General features: G+C 45.5%; 1 pseudogene; it reads right to left on the reverse strand.

The window, feature by feature from the left end:
• The window catches only part of LOC105519887, a 26,389-nt pseudogene extending 25,832 nt beyond the window's left edge, over positions 1-557 (reverse strand).
• Positions 558-17,641: the final 17,084 nt, after the last annotated feature.

Consider the following 17,641-nt stretch of genomic DNA (forward strand, 5'->3'; position numbering starts at 1 on the left):
GTGGCGCGGGAAGCACGGGGCACCTTCGGCCTTCCGGGCCCGCTACACTTCCCGGCGGGAGGCGGCCGCGCGCGGGGACTGGCGACCCTGAGGTAGCGGCCGAACGGGCCCGCCGGGACATCCCTGTGGGGCCCACAGCCATCTAGGTGCAGACCCGAGCCAGTCGTGCGGGGTCGGGCGCGGGGGACTGCTCCGGCCTTTCCAGTCCGGAGGGACCAGGGCTTGCGCTGCGACAGGACTGCGGCGGCGCGCGGCCTGCCTAGCTCCCACCCCGGCATCGAAGCCTCAGCTCTTGGGCCCACCTCCGCATCCTCGGGGGTTCCCGGGGTCTGCCGGCACGTTCCTGACCAGCGAACGCGCCCCCGGGGCAAGCACTCTTGGCGGGCTGGCGCCCGGGAGCGGAGTACAGCGGTGCAAGGGAACCGTGCCAGGCGGGAAGGGCGGAATTTGCAGGGAACTTGAAGCGCGCTGGCCTCTTCCCGGCAGTAGGAGGCCTTCTTCCCTGCCCGCCGGATTGTGGGCTGCTGGGCTGGCTCAAACTGGACTGCACGGTCCATCAGCCTGGGCTCACCGAGTCTAGGGGCAAGGTAGTAGCAGGGACCCAAGGCTGGGAAGCGGAGTCCTTAGAAGCCTTTGCTTCTGCCTCAGAGCGTTTCCGAACCGGAGCTCCGAGTCTGTTACCTGGGAGGCGCGCTGCGTTTCCTCCCAACTCCTTGTTTCCGTCCTGCGGGTAGCCCTGTGCACTTGCAATCCGACTGAGATAGAGCCCATCTTTGGCGTGCAGCGCGAGCCACCTTTTCTCCCAGATGGGGGTGTTTCTGGGCGGTTGAAAGCTTTGGTGCTTCCTAGGAAAATTTTTATGGAAGTGTGCAATTTGGAAAATAAAAGAAAAATTTAAGAAACAGAAAGAGAATGGGGCTCTGAGGTCTCTAGTCCCCCGACCTGCTCCAGCCCAGTTGCTGCTGGCTCAATTAGTCCTTATGCGGGAAGGAATAGCTGGGAGCAAAGGCCTTGTGTTCCCAGCATAGGTATGCTCTCCTGCTCCCTCGTGCTGAGCGTTTTGGGTGCCAGGATCGTTTTTGATACAAGGCTGTTACCCTGATGACATCCTGTTTGGTCCTTTATAGAAAGAAAAAAAAAAGTACTACCTTGTGTGTGTTGGAGGGCGGGGGCGGTGGTCGTGAGTTTGTTTCAACTGTTTTCCAGGCAGGTCTGTTTTGTGTAGGATTGCAGGATAGGTGCTTGAGTTCATATGCTCTTTGCTGGCTTTTGCATCCTCTGCGGGGGGTGGGGGGGTGGGTAGAGGTGGAATAGGCGTGTGTGGCATTCACTCCCAGAGTCACATCCCACTGCCACTGACCTATGTATGGGTTTCTAAGTCTTTTTTTCGATCAAGATCCACACCCACCCCCCTATATGTATATAATGTATATATACATAATATGTGTGTAATATTAGATATATATACACATATATACACACATACACCCACACATACACGTGTAAAATTGGAGCAAGAGCTTTATGGTATAGTTATTCTTTCTACAGGGTGAGGCACAATGATATTTTCCATTCTATTGCTACCCCAGAGGGATTCTCACTCTGTCATCCAGGCTGGAGTGCAATGAGGCAATCTAGGCTCACTGCAGCCTCCGCCTCCTGGGTTCAAGCGATTCTCCTGCCGCAGCCTCCGAAATAGCTGGGATTATGGGGTGGGGGATGGGGCGCCACCACGCCTGGCTAATTTTTGTATTTTTAGTGGAGACGAGGTTTCGCCATGTTGGTAAGGCTGTTCTCAGCCTCCTGACCTCAAGTGATCCACCCGCTTCTGCCTCCCAGAGTGCTGGGATTACCCGCCAGAGCCAGCACGCGGGTCCATTCTTTTTTTTTTTTTTAAAGCGGGTTGTAAATTGTTAACTTCACTTTATGACCGACTGACCAGCTTTATGGGGCAACTACAGGTTCTGTTTGGGCCAGTCTCCCAGAGTATGAGGAGACTGTCAGCATTTCACTGGGGAATTGACTTTGGAAGTAGGAGAGATGGAGACTGAAATTCATACTTGAGTAATTAGAATACTGTAGGACATGGCTGTGTGGTCCAAGCCAGTACCATCTGCAAAGACAGACCGCAGATGCTTCTGGTTACTTTCGTTCTGGCTATGTGTCCACACAGAGCTGGCCTCCTGCATGGATCCCAGTGGGGCGTTGTGTGAATGCTAGGGAGGTAGGGGCATAATAGCTCCTGTTCTTTTTTTTGAGGAAGAAGAAAGGAAGATGCTGCAATGCTACTGCAAACTTGGATTCACAGTTTTCTAAAAGGATTCTTTGGGTCTTGTCTCAGAATTTCACAGCTGCAATCAAGAGCTGGACCATGATCATTTTATAGTTGAAGAAATTAAGGCCCAGAAAAGCCATCACTTGTTAGTCATTACCAACAAGTTAGTGTTAGATCTGGGATTAGACAACTTATCTCTTGACTTCCCAGTCCATGGCTCTCAGGAACCAAATAGAGACTGGCCTTGTGGAAATATTAAACTTATCTCTGCTGGTTGCTTCCGTTTTCCTGAAGTTACTACCAAAGACCCATTTCTATAGTACATGCCCACATTATTTTGTCTTTGCTTTTGGGGATGAAGATTATTTTAGCAGCCAAGTAGAGCCTGCAGGCCCCCTGTTTGGGGAAGGTAAAGTGATCTGAAGAGGAGGGTTTTAAGAACTGAAGTGGTGGTTCAGGTGTGGGCCTCTCTGGCCGTTATCAAGTATGTGGTGTTGGTTTTCTTGACCTTGAGGAATGAACCCTCCATTGCCTTTCCAGATAGGGAGGTGGGGCTGACCGGTCAGTGCCTTGCCCTCAGAGTGACCACAGGCTCATTGCTTTTAAAACAAATTTCCTTGGAGTGCCGCCTGAGGTTCCCAAGGCCAAAAGCACCCTTGTAAGAAATCTTTACAAGAAAGAAAGATTTGGGGCAGCAAAGATGACACTGTAACAGTTACAGCAAAGATTGATACTTGGGCCGGTTACAGCGATGGGGAGAATGGTTAAGTTTAAGCTTTAAAAAAGAAAGTACTGAACCAGATAAACAGGCATCTTTGGAACACAAAAATGTCACAGTGCCCAGCCAAGAGTGGTTACTCCTTTGGTCACTCCTTTGGTTAGCGAGGTTCATTCTGCCTGAGCAGACGTTTTTCTTGGTCTAAAATTGCATAAGTATTGCCTTGTTTGTTTTTGTTGAAAATCTGGAAGTGTGAATAACCTTTGCCTAAGATACCCTGGACTCAGTTTACCTGAATCAATTCCATCTTTTGTTTAGATGTTGAGCCTCAATGTCAGTGCCTACCCTGCACTCACCATAGCATGCTTGTCTGAGCTCCTGTGAGCCTGGTGGGCTGGTGGGACTCCTGTGTGTCTTTTGGAGCCAAGCCAACTCTGGGTTTAGCTATATCTGTCTTTGAAGTTCCAGCAACATTTAGATTGGGATGTTTTTATTTTTTAAGCACTGGGTCCTCCTAGCACTTGGAAAGAGGGCAGTATTCCCAGTCCTAAAAATCAGTGATGGTATTTAGGAGGAAACCAGGCCAGTAGTACACAACACATAAAATATAGAGAATTATAGCACTATATTGGGTGATCTTGATTCACTGGGACAAGAACGCATGGAGAGCAGCCTTGACCTTGGATGGGCTCATCCTTCATGTTCAGCTGTGGCCACCAGGGCAATCTTTTTTGCTCACCCTTAGAATAGCTCATCTTCTGCCCATGAAGGTCCACTCTACCCGAGGGCTCAATCATTGATGACTTCTAGGGACTCATTGGCCTGAACTCATTGGCCAGGTACTAAGGCCATCTATAATCTGGCCCCCAGACTGTTGCTCTAATATGCTGTTTCTTCTTACTTTTCTCACCTCTATTTGCTTTTCAAGTCAGTTCTGCTCCTCAGATATATCCAAGGGTCCGTATTGGGCTATGGAGGATGTAAATACATAAGACATAGGCTCTGCTAATTGTGACAGAACAGAGTTAATGTCATGTAGACCTGTGGGAAAGGATTAGTGGAGGTGCAGACAAGCACTCTAAGAGACTTCCCAGCTCCTGAATCTTTCCCAGAAGAAGTATGGGAGGTCAGTTTTGAGCTGTACCTGAACAGGTGAAGAGCACTTCTAACAGGCAGATTAGGGTTGCCAGGAGAGAGAGAGGGACATTCAGGTTAAAGGAGCAGCTTCTTACTAAGAATAAGGTGGGCCAGGCGTGGTGGGTCATGCCTGTAATCCCAGCACTTTGGGAGGCTGAGGTGGGTGGATCACCTGAGGTTTGTAGTTTGAGACCAGCCTGGCCAACATCGTGAAACCTTGTCTCCACTAAAAAATTTAAAAAATTAGCCAGGGATGGTGGTGCCCACCTGTAGTCCTAGCTACTCAGGAGGCTGAGACAGGAGAATCGCTTGAACCCGGGAGGCTGAGATTGCAGTGAGCCGAGATTGCGCCACTGCACTCAAGCCTGGGCTACAGCGTGTGACTCAGTGTCAAAAAAAAAAAAAGTGAACAAAAAGGCTTAGACCCTAAACATCAACATAATAGTAATAGTTTACCCTGTGCCAGGCTCTATGTTAATTGTGTTTCATATATTACTGTATTTCATTCCCACATAAATATTTTGAGCAAGTCCCATTCTACAGACGTACCTGTACTGGAATGTGAGCTTCATAAAGGGGCAGCAGTGTTTTTTGTTATTGTTGCTGTTTCACATAGCTCAAGCGTCTAGCAGAGTACCTGGCACACAGCAGGGACCAATCAATATTTGTTGACCGTCTGAGGAAACAAGGAGTCCAGTCATGTATGTGATACTGTCCTTGTTTTCCAGTAAGGAAACCGAGGCCTAGAAATTAAGTGAATTTACCACCTGACACCAGGCCTGGGAGAGAGAAAAGTGGGACTTGATCCCAGATTTCTGGATTTTCTCTTCTGTGAGGAAAACACATATCCTTACATCTTCCTTCTGGGACTGGTCCCCAACCCTGTTAACACTGCTGTGCAAAGTCATGTGAATGGGAGGGAGCCACATGAATTTGGGGTCATGTGGCTAAATTATGATGGACACATAGTGTTAGAGAATACTAGAAAGGTAAGCAGAGGCGTGTGTGTGTGTGTGTATGTTAGAATGGGAATCTGAACTATTCGGACTTTATTCTGCGTGAGATTAGAGGCCATGGAAAATGTGTTTGTGTGCCTGTGTATACACACAGCTCTGTGTTTTATTTATTTATTTATTTTTGAGACTGAGTTTCACTCTGTCGCCTAGGCTGGAGTGCAGTGGTTCGTTCTCATCTCACTGTAGCCTCCACCTCCTGGGTTCAAGCGATTCTCCTGCCTCAGACTCCTGCTGCAATTGCCAGCATGTGCCACAATGCCCAACTAATTTTTGTATTTTTTTTTTTTTTGAGACGGAGTCTTGCTCTGTTGCCCAGGCTGGAGTACAATGGCACAATCTAGGCTCACTGCAGCCTCTGCCTCCTGGGCTCAAGTTATTTTCCTGCCTCAGCCTCCTGAGTAGCTGGGACTATACGTGCCACCACGCTCAGCTAATTTTTTTGTATTTTGGTAGAGATCAGTTTCACCATGTTTCCCAGGCTGATCTTGAACTCCTGAGCTCAGGCAATCCACCCACCTCGGCTGCCCTAAGTGCTGGGATTACAGGGGTAAGCCACCATGCCTGGCTAATTTTTGTATTTTTAGTAGAGACAGGGTTTCACCATGTTGGCCAGGCTGGTCTCGGACTCCTGACCTCAGCTGATCTGCCTGCCTCGGCCTCCCAAAGTGCTGGTATTACAGGTGTGAGCTGTCACACCTGGCCAGCTCTGTGTTTTATTTAGAAGTTTTGACTCTGGAGGCTGGGAGTGTGGATAAATACATCTTCCAGCCTGGCCAAAGTCCACAGTTTTTTCAAGGTAAAGTTCAAGTCCCTATGTATGTATCAGGAAACTATGAACTAGTGTTAGAACAGAGGCTAGAATGGGTGGACCCGGTGTCTCATACCTGTAATCCCAGCACTTTGGGAGGCTGAGGTCAGGAGTTTGAGACCAGCCTGGCCAACATGGTGAAACCTCGTCTCTACTAAAAATACAAAAAATTAGCCGAGGGTGGTGGCGGGCACCCGAAATCCCAGCTACTCAGGAGGCTGAGGCTGGAGAATCACTTGAACCCAGGAGGCGGAGGTTGTAGTGAGCTGAGGAGACCATGTCATGCCATTGCACTCCAGCCTGGGCGACAGAGAGAGACTCCCTCTCAAAAAAAAAAAAAAAAAAAAGGACAGAGGCTAGAACTCTGAATCTCCCAGTGCTGCTAAGGGGCCACCCTTCAGATGTCCTTGTCCATGGGAGATTGTTTTACCTATGGGGAGCTCCTGGACACCTCCAGACCCTCCCTATGCAGCAGTGACAGGTGTTTTCACCTCTCTGCTGGGTTTGACTTGCCTCTCAGATTGAGGAGGAAGCAAATTGCTGTGGTTTCGGGGTTGGGAGGTGGCATGAAGGGCATTAGTTAGCATTTAAAGTGCTACATAGAGGTTTGGAGAAGGTTCTGGGTGGGGAGATTCCTGGGCTGCTATTACCAAAGCCCAAGTTCTCCTTTGATTAGAAAACATCTTTTTAACAGCTGTCACTGGAGTACCTGGTGTACTCCCTTTTTGGGGCTGCTCCCAGCTTCATCGCTCCTGGGACATTGCATAAACAATGGGAGCCATGAAGGAAAAATGGCAGTTATTGGACAACTTGGGCCTAGCACAGATACTTGAGTCAAGATTTATGAGTAACCTGTTGATTGGCTGATGCTTAACTAAATAATTTGTCTTGAAACAGTGTGGAATGCTAACTTACTGGTTATTCTTTGGGCTGGCTTTTGCAGGAATTTTATTTTAATTTTAAAGGACTCTTTTCTGATTTTCCCAATAACCTTTACTCTTTGTACACCTCTTCTGTCCTATGGGTTCTTAACACAGATTTTTATATCAGACTTAAGTTTGTTCCTTGCTTGGACAAGTCCCTTCATTTTGTGTAAATCTATTTCCTGACCTGTGAAATTGGGATATTTGTACCTCCTGGCATTCTTAAATACATTCAATGAGAAGATTCTTGAGATGGGTTTAGGACAGGACTGGGCACGTAGTAAGTGCTGAATACATTTTACTTGTTATCATGCAGCTGTCTTGAACTATTCATCCAAATAATGATCTGGAAAAACAACAGTCTGTGGCACACTGAGGAGAAATCATGTGTCTACCACTAGCTACACAAAGAGGGAGATGCCTTAGGGTCTCCTCTTTGGAGGTTGAGTGACTGAGACTCCACTTCAGACCCAGGAGTTGAAATTGATCTGTCTTTGGTCTTTGCCATTTATTTATTTATATGTTTTTTGAGACGGAACCTAACTCTGTCGCTCAGACTGGAGTGCAGTGGCATGATCTCGGCTCAGTGCAACCTCTGCCTCCCAGGCTCAAGCAATTCTGCTTCAGCCTCCAGAGTAGCTGAGATAACAGGCAGTTGCCACCATGCCTGGCTAATTTTTGTATTTTTAGTAGAGACAGGATTTCATCATGTTGGCTAGGCTGATCTCAAACTTCTGACCTCAGGTGATCCACCTGCCTCAGTTTCCCAAAGTGCTGGGATTACAGGCGTGAGCCATTATGCCAGTCTGTCTGTCCTTTAGCAGTATTTCTTGAGCATTTTCCTGGCTTGGTTTTGGGGAGTTGGAACCATCATCTGTCTTTCAAGGCCCATCTCATCTGCACACTGTCCATGACTAAAACGTGGGGCAAGGCTCTCAGCTCATCATTCCTCGAGAATGACTGTTTTTAGTCTGAGTTTACACTCTTCATCCTTTTTTTTTTTTTTTGGAGTTAAAATAGTCCTTCTTTTGTGAAATTATTGGGGCAGTAGATGGTACTTTTTAAGAAAGTTCTTTTTTGGCAAAATTAAAGTGTTGATAACCCTATCTTAGATCCCCCCCCCTTTTTTTTTTTGAGATAGAGTCTTGCTCTGTTGCCCAGGCTGGAGTGCAGTGGCACGATCTTGGCTCACTGCAAGCTCCACCTCCAGGGTTCGCGCCATTCTCCTGTCTCAGCCTCCCAAGTAGCTGGGACTACAGGCGCCGGCTACCAAGCCCGGCTAATTTTTTTGTATTTTTAGTAGAGGCAGGGTTTCACTGTGTTATCCAGGATGGTCTCAATCTCCTGACCTCGTGGTCCACCCGCCTTGGCCTCCCAAAGTGCTGGGATTACAGGCGTGAGCCACCACGCCTATCCCTTTTCTTTTTTCGTGTGTGCAAATGTTACTGTTCTCCATTTCCAAAAAGCTAGGAACCACTGATCCTCCAGGATTGTTCTTTGCTTTTAGCATTTCGAATCTCCAGGACTAGAATTGCTCTTGGGGATGTGTGACCTTGTTTGCTGACCATTAGATTCTCAACAGGTGATTATTAATTTGTATACATCTTTTTCCTTTGTTTTCCCCAAGTAGCTAACAGCTTTGGTAATTGTATTTTGATTGGACTTACCTGGTTGTTTCTGGTTTGTACTTTGTGCGGTTGGCTTTTATTAAAACTTTGTATCTTTCTCCAAGGAACTGCTGACTGTTCAGCATTTCTTGGTTTTACAGGAAATGGCCAGAAATCCAGTAGCACCAGTGAAATAATCTAGTTTGAATTAAATCCCCCAAACTTTTCTTTTCTAGTCCTCCAGCTTAATCATTTGCTTCTGATAAGTAAGAAGTGGCCAGAGATTCATTTATTCATGCAACAAATGCTGAGCCCTTGGATTGCAGAAATAATAAGGCTTACTAAGACTTAGTTTTTGCCTTAAAAATTCAGGCTTCGGCCATGTGCAGTGGTGGCTCACGCTTGTAATCCCAGCACTTTGGGAAGCCGGGATGGGCGGATCACCTCAGGTCAGAAGTTTGAGACCAGCCTGACCAATATGAAACCCCGTCTCTACTAAAAATACAAAAATTAGCCGAGTGTGTTAATGTGCGCCTGTAATCCCAGCTACTCTGGAGGCTGAGACAGGAGAATCACTTGAACCCGGGAGACGGAGGTTGCAGTGAGTCGAGATCGCGCCATTGCCCTCCAGCCTGGGCAACAAGAGCAAAACTCCGTCTCAAAAAAAAAAAAAAAGGGAATTCAGGCTTCTAGGGAAAGCAGTAAAACAAATTAGTGTCTGGCACAGAGCTGTTGAGACCAGCACAGTGCCCCAAACATACAGGCAGGGTGGGAAATAATATGGCACAAGAACGAGTAAATCATAATTCAGGGGGTTAAGTGATATAAAAGCTACACACAGAACCTTATAGAGGTGCGTTAAGAGCAGCAGCAGTGACTGTGGCCCCTCACCCTCCCAGGGTGGGCATGCAGGGAGACCATGAGGTTTGGAGGGGGTTAGAGTGGAGGGAGGGAGAAGGGCCCAGAGAATCTGAAAGTCCCTTGGGGAAGAGCTGATGTTCATGGAAATTGTGCTGGGAGGCAGATGGAGTTGGGGGCCTGGGTGATCTTCGTTTTTTTTTTGGAGATGGAGTCTAGCTCTGTCACCCAGGCTGGAGTGCAGTGGCACAATCTAGGCTCACTGTAACCTCCTCTGCCTCCCAGGTTCACATGATTCTCCTGCCTCAGCCTCCTGAGTAGCTGGGATTACAGGTGTGCACCACCACGCCTGGCTAATTTTTGTATTTTTAGTAGAGACAGGGTTTCACCACGTTGGCCAGGCTGGTCTCGAACTCCTGACCTCGTGATCCACCCACCTCGGCCTCCCAAAGTGCTGTGATTACAGGCGTGAGCCCCTGCGCCCGGCCGATCTTGGGGTGTTTTTAAACCTGGACACATAGCACATGATCTGATGGTCTTGGGGACTGTCTTATTGTGGCGAAGAGGCCAAACTGGAGCTGGGTGAGGGTGGGCCAGGGAGAGCAATGAAAAGGCCAATATTGCAGTAATCCAGCCTGGCAAGGAAGATACCTCTGGAGGGTGAGTGTGACCCCAACTCAGGGATAGCTATTCTGGAGCCTGCATGCCTCCTAAGGGAGGCAAGCTGGGAACGAGCCCGAGAACAGGTGACTGTGTGTCTTTGGCTTGTTGTTTCCTAGTTAGGACATTCTGGATGCTTGTGCTTAAATGCACAAGTTGATTTTTTGGCCCAAGTCTTTGTTGTCATGTAAATTGGGAATGGCACATAGCATTCATCTGGGGCGTGAACATGTGGCCATGGAATGAATGTTTTACAAAGGATTCTGAGGCCTTGTCAGGTGCTGCAGGAAGGAATACTATGACCAGAGATACCCAGGGTGGGGTGAGGGTAGGACACCTCTGGTATTATAGACGCTTGTCTAATGTGAGGCTGTAGAGAAGGGTGAAACAGGCAGGTCACTTTTCCTTGCTTCCTTCCTTTTTAATGAATGAGATAAAAAATAACCAAACCATTTGTCTAAATTTGCCCTCCTTCTGTCTAGAAGGAGGAAAGTCCTTGAAGGGTGCTTAGTAACCAAGGAAGGGGTAGGGAGCAGCTGGGCCTCAGGGCAATGGAATGTGGAATTTGGGGGCTGTAGGAGCCCCACTTTCTGCCTTTCTTCTCTCTGGGCACAGGCATTGTATTCTTTCACCCCAGAAGTTGGCTTCTTCTTAGGGTAGGAAGTAAGGCTGCAACTCTCTGGAGCCTCCCATCTCAGCTTCCAACACAAGGGGACTCTTCCCAAAATTCTAGTTCAGAAACTCCCAGGAAAGGGCCTTGTCCTGGCAGGTCTGGCCCATGGAGAATACACAAGGCCCTGGCCTGCCTCTGTGTACCTTGGCTCTGCCCTGGAGGGCCTTTGCAGTGAGCCGAGCAGCCATCTAGAGCATGCCTACAATGGTGATACTGCCTTCCAGCTGAAAAGGATTTGTTAGGACCCCTGAGCAAGTGCCCTGTTTCCTAAAGGAACAAAGGAATTGGGGCCGTTTCTAGACATCACAGTCTGACCTGTCCCACCCCTCATCCTCACAGCCTAGCTTAGCTTGGGAAGTGGGGCAAGGTCTTGAGTCCCACAGACTTTCTCAGCTGTAGCTGCTTAATTGATTAGTAATTTCAGGGAACCCCTTTGAAAAATAGGCAAATACTAGGGCTATGTTTTTACTAAATATTTCCTCCTTACTGGGTAAACAAAGCAAAGGTTCTGTAAATGTTGCAGGGATTATACTCAAATAACATGCAGGGATCACCATGGCCCCTATGTCATTAACCTGAAACACCATGAACCAGGGGCAAGCCCTGGGATCTAGGCCTGTCTTTCCTGCCCACCCAGAAATTGCAGGTGACAGGTAGCATGGACCAGGGTGCTGGGGTGGGTGCTAGGAGATAAGCCTGGGTTTCCCCTCTGGTGCTCACTGCTGTGTGGTCTGGCTCGAGGCCCCCAATCTCTTAGCTTTGGGTTCTTTGCTCTAGAAATTGTAGTCCAACCATCTCACTTTTGTTGGGAATAACATTCAAAGTCCTAAGGAGATTGAACACTCAAACAGAGGATTCTTAGCAAAGCAATTGTACTTCTGCACAGAGGGGTGCCTCCTTGGCCAGTCACCTTCAAGCAAGGCAGCCAGCCCTGTTCACCCTTTGGCCTTCAGGCAGCACTGGAGAGTGCCAGGATGGTTACCATAGAAGCCAGCTGCTGAAAGACTGAAAAGAGTAAGTGAACCCAGGTCCCTCACCCTAACTGGGTAGTGATGGTCAGAGCACACCTGAACAAAGGGGCACGAGAGCCTTTATTCCTGATGCAAGTCCTGCCCCTGTACCCTTTCCCCATTGGCCGGGTTCGGGTTGTAAATTCTAAAGTAATCCCGGTTGGCTAAACATTTGAACGTTTTTTAGATAAGGTGGGCACGTAAGGGAGAGAGGGGAAAGGGGAAAGGGGAAGGGGTATCCGCAACGAGTAGAAAGCTAGTCTTCTTTCCAAATAAGGAAAGGAATGTGAGTTAGTACTGATAACGCCTAGTACTGTGGCATATCTGGGCATGTAACAAAGACAGAAAGGAGGAAAAAAAGAGAAAAAGGGGCTGGGGGGGTACTATGAATTAAAGAATAAAGGATTGATCAGGCTATTTGAAGAGAAACCTCATCATATCCCACACTTTATTGCATTTTTTTCTATTTATATGGTTCTGTGAATGTATTCAGAGTGGTGGTGTATTAGTTTCTTAGGGCTGCAATAACAAATTACCACAAATTAGATGACCTAAAACAACAGAAAAATATACTCTCTCATAGTTCAGTAGCATTCTTCCCATTCCCAGATCTGTTCCCCAAAGATCACTGCTCTTACTAGTTTGTTAAGTCAGAAATCTCTCTATAGATGAAGTGTACTCACATATATCCTTAAGCTCTTCAACTCGTTCTCCAAGTTGCTCTCCAGTTTGCTTTATTCGCTTCAATTGCATATTTTGACACTCTGATAGCTCTAACTCATAGGTTTTGTGTGTGTGTGTGTGTGTGTGTGTGTGTGTGTGTGTGTGTCTGAGATGGAGTCTTGCTCTGTTGCCCAGGCTGGAGTGCAGTGGTACGATCTCGGCTCACTGCAACCTCCACCTCCCAGGTTAAAGCGATTCTCTTGCTTTAGGCTCCTGAGTAGCTGGGATTAAAGGCATGCACCACCGCACCTGGCTGTTTTTTGCATTTTTAGTAGAGACGGGGTTTCACCCACGTTGCCCAGGCTGGTCTCGAACTCCTGATCTCAAGTGATCCACTCACCTCTGCCTCCCAAAGTGCTGGGATTACAGGCGTGAGCCACTGCACTCAGCTGTGCATTTAACATTTCTACAGACAGATGCTATACTGCTTTATCCTGCCATGGCAGTATGTGAGTGAATCTCTACCTATAACCATGTTGATTTAAAGTATTTTCAGTGCCTTTTGATATATAAGAGTTTGTAATTGTCATGGATTCATGTCTGTTACTTTCTTTATGATTTCTGCTTTTGGTATCATTAGAATGACCTCAGTTGTGAAGATTACATAAAACTACACTAAAGCTTTTTTGGATTTTGTAATTAAATAATCTAACAATATATGAAAAGGTTATGAAGAAAAGTCTCTCTCCTGTGTTCTCTGCCCCACCCTCCCAATAAGGGTAAATAATTTTATTTCTAGTGGATCTTTCCAGATTTTTTTTTTTAAGAGACAGATTCTCCTGCTCTGTCACCTAGGCTGCAGTGTGGTGGTGCAATCATAGCTACCTGTAACCTCAAACCCCTAGGCTTAAGTGATTCTCCCACCTTGGCCTCCCAGAGTGTTGGGATTACAAGTGTGAGCCACCACACCTGGCCCAGAATTTCTTTATGCATATATAAACAAATGCAAATATATATTCTTTCTTTCTCTTTGTGACAGGGTCTTGTTGTGTTGTCCGAGCTGTAGTGCAGTGGCGTGATCATGGCTAACTGCAGCCTTGACCTGGGCTCAAGTGATCCTTCTGCCTCAGCCTCTTGACTAGTTGGGACTATAGGTGTGTGCCACCATGCCCAGCTAATTTTTGTATTTTTTGTAGAGATGAGGTCTCACTGTGTTGCCCGGGCTGGTCTGGAACTCCTGGGCTCAAGTGATCCACCTGTCTTGGTCCCCCAAAGTGCTGGGATTACAGGCATGAGCCCCTGCACTTGGCTGCAAATATTAATATGTATTCTTATTCAACCCCTCTCTTTCTTTCGGCACAAAAGAAAGCATTTGCTTTTTCAAATATATTTTGGAGGTTATCCTAGATCAATATACAGAACCGTCTTCATTCTTTTTCTTTTTAACATTTGATTAATATTTTGTTTTTGGGTGGGGGTGCTGCACTTCAATTTATTGAACCATTCCCCCGTTGATGGGTATTAAAGTTGGTCCCAGTCTTTTATTATAACAAGCAACATGACAGTGCATGATCTTATACATTTGCCATTTCCAGTGTATGCAGTCAGTCTGTAAGATCCATTCCCAGAAGTAGAGTCAGTTGCTGGATCAAAGGCCATATGTATGTGTCACTTTATTAGGTATTGCCAAATGTCTTCCTAGAGTGGTTGAAGATTATCTAAAATCTGTACCTATATTTTCTCCTAGTGCTTTTCCTTTTCTCAGTGCTTTTTAAAAAATGAGATATTTGCATGTAATAAATGGCACAGATTTTAAGTTACTGTTCAATGAGTTTTAACAAACATACACACCTGTGTGGCCCCCACCACAATGTCAAAATACACATTTCTATTCTTCCAGAAAGTTCACTGATACCCCTTTCCAGTCAGTCCCCCTCTCTTTTTTTGGCAATCACTGTTCTGATGTCTTAGATTTGTCTGTTCTAGAATGTCATCTAAATGGAATCACACAGTTTATGTTCTTTTGTCTGGCTTCTTTTGCTCAACGTAAATTTTTTGAGATTCTTCTTGTTGCTGTTTTTATCAGCAATTTGTTCCTTTTTATTGCTGTGGTATCATTTTCACACTGACTTTTTTTATTCATTTGGAACTAATTTTGGTATATGATGTGTATTAGTTTCCTACTGCTGCCATAATGAAAGACCACAAACTTAGTGACTTAAAACACCATGAATTTATTATCTCACAGTGCATAGGTTAGACATGTGGGCTAGCTTGACTGGTTTCACACGGCCAAAACCAAGATGTTGGCTGGCTGAGTTCCTCCTGGGAAAATCTGCAAAGACTCCCCGCTTCCAAACTTACTCATGTTGTTGGCAGGATCCAGTTCCTGTAAGACTCAGGTCCCCGTTTTCTTACTGAGTGTCAGCTGGGAGCCTCTGTTCCTTAAGGTGACCCACATTCCTCATCACTCTTCCCCGCTCCCCCTTCAAGGCCTGCAGTGATGGGCCCACTCCTTTTCATGCTTCAACTCTGTTGCATCTCAGCTGGGCGAAGTGGTTCACGCCTGTAGTCCCAGCACTCTGGGAGGCCGAGGCAGGTGGATCACCTGAGGTCAGGAGTTTGAGATCAACCTGACCATGGTGAAACCACGTCTTTACTAAATACAAAAAAAAATTAGCCGGGCGTGGTGGCGCATGCCTGTAATCCCAGCTACTTGGGAGGCCGAAGTTGTAGTGAGCCGAGATTGTGCCATTGCACGCCAGCCTGGGCCACAAGAGCGAAACTCTGTCTCAAAAAACAAACAAACAAACAAACAAACAATAGCAATCTGCTGCGTCTCTTGCCCTCCTCTTTCCATGAGCCTGTCTGACTCTGGCCACAGAGCCACAGTCAAAAGAGTTCCTGTCATTAGATTGGGCTCACCCTGATAATCCAGGGATAGTATCCCTAGCTTATGGTCTGTAATCATAATTACATTGATAAAGTTCCTTTTACCATGTAATGTAATATATTCATAGTTTCTGGGGATAAGGATCTGGATATCTTTAGGGGAATTCATTACTTGGCCTACCCCATGGAGTGAAGTAGGAATTTAACTTATTTTCCAGATGTTTAGCCAGTTGTACCAAATGATTCACTCTTTTTCAATTTACTTAAAAAGCCACCTTTATCACATATGGAATGTGTTTCTGCATTTTATGCTATATCTATTTATTGCTGGATATTCTACTTTGTTCCATTGATGTGGTTACTTTCATGTTAGTACCCGACTTTAACAATTTAATGTTTTATAGGCCGGGTACTCACGCCTGTAATCTCAACACTTTGGGAGGCCGAGGCGGGTGGATCGCTCGAGATCAGGAGTTTGAAACCAGCCTGGCCAACATAGAGAAACCAGCCAGGTGTGGCAGTACGCGCCTGTAATCCTAGCTACTCAGGAGGCTGAGGCAGGAGAATTGCTTGAGCCCAGGAACCAGAGGTTGCAGTGAGCCAAGGTCTTGCCACTGCACTCCAGCCTTGGCAACAGAGTAAGACTTCATCTCAAAATAAAAAAATTAATGTTTTATAAATATATATTTTAAAATATTAGAGAAGATTCCCTCATCTACTGTTTTATTTATTTGTTCTGTTTTATTTCATTTACTATTATCCTTTAAGCCTCACCTGGAAGAAGATTCCCTCTTGATACTTCTCTTTTCATTAAAAAATATTTGCAATTCTGGCTTATGTATTCTTTTAGATAATCTTGACAACTGCTTCATTAATTTCTTTAAACATTTTATTTTTTATAAATTGAAATTTTGCTGAAAATATACATTAATTCATTAACATGGGAGGACTTGACATTTTATAATAGTGAATTTGCCCAAACCAGAAACATGTTAATATTAAAAAAAAATTTTTTTAAAGTAAAGTTTTGTTTTTTCTCCATGTAAGTCTTGAAAATCTAAGGATATTAGTTCATATTTTGTAAGGAGCTTTTAAAAAATGCTCCTATGAGAATTATATGTATACTTTTTTTAATTAACATTTTTCTTATTACCTTGGTTTTTCTTTGAAAATCTGCGTCTATTTCCTCAGGTCACACAGATATAAGTTATTTTGGTCCTGCATTAATTTAAGCCTGTAAACATCAAATCATAAAGCAGTATTAGTGTAATTAAACTTCCTAGGAGTCCTGCTTCTGCTTTTCTCCTATAGTGAAATGTTCCATGTGTAATGAAGAATTTAATGAAAAACATCTTTTGAAGTACTGGTTGGTGAAGGGACAAGAGTGAGTCACTGTATGGTGCGTGAAGTCCTAATATGAATATCAAGGGAAACAGGACTTTAAAGTAAGTTGGCCGTATTGAAAATTCTCAACAGATAGTCAAATAGGGATCAAATCTGTAAAAAAAAAAAAAAAAAGGACTTTTTCCCCCATCCCCTTCTCAAACAAAAAACCAAGTTGCTTCACGAAATCATGTCAGAAATTTTTCTTCATTCTTGCTTTGCAAGGTCAATGGCAGTGTTATTGGGCGTATCTTGGTTTTGCAGGCCTTTGCTCTAGTTTTCAAAGGAACCAGTAGATAGAAACTTAAAAGTATGTATTTATGAGGGAGCTGTGGGGCAAGAAACTAGTTTCCAGTTGTAATACTGTGGGCACTAATCAAGGAATGCTTGGAGAGATATGGGCTGGGTTTTCTCACTACAACCTGTGACCCCACATTCTATATCAAAATGTGGCACAGAAGTAATTCCACTAGAATTTAGTTCCTGACTGCAGATATTCATCTTTATGTCTTAGATTTGTGCAGGCTAGAAAGACAGCATGATTCTCAGAGGTGGGAATAGGATGGAGCATGGACATACCCAACCCCTGGGGCACTCCAAAATTTGGGGAAACAGCCCTCATACTTTCATACACAAGAATTGAAGGCTAAATTTCCACTGAGTAGAAAAATAATATTTCAGATGTTGCACCTGGCTTACTATTCTATCTGGAACTGCACTCTCCAAAACTTTCTGCAGTGATTGAGATATTCTAGATCTGCACTGTCAAATATTGTCGGGGGTGAGCGATGACTGGGCTGGTGGTGTGCAGAGAAAATAATTTGCGGAGACAGTTGTAGGTGAAGAAGGGCAGATTTATTAGAAAAAGTAGGTAAGTATGTTGCAAGAGGGAAATGGTCAGAATCAGCAGAAGAGGAGCTGACTGCCAGGAAACAAAGTCTTGCTGGGGATTTTATAGGATGGTTCTTAGGCTGCAGAATGCTGTGCGCAGTGCCGATAAAACACCAAGGTTGCAGTG

This window comes from Colobus angolensis, unplaced genomic scaffold (genome assembly GCF_000951035.1).
Source record: "Colobus angolensis palliatus isolate OR3802 unplaced genomic scaffold, Cang.pa_1.0 Scaffold36, whole genome shotgun sequence".
Classification (NCBI taxonomy): domain Eukaryota; kingdom Metazoa; phylum Chordata; class Mammalia; order Primates; family Cercopithecidae; genus Colobus; species Colobus angolensis.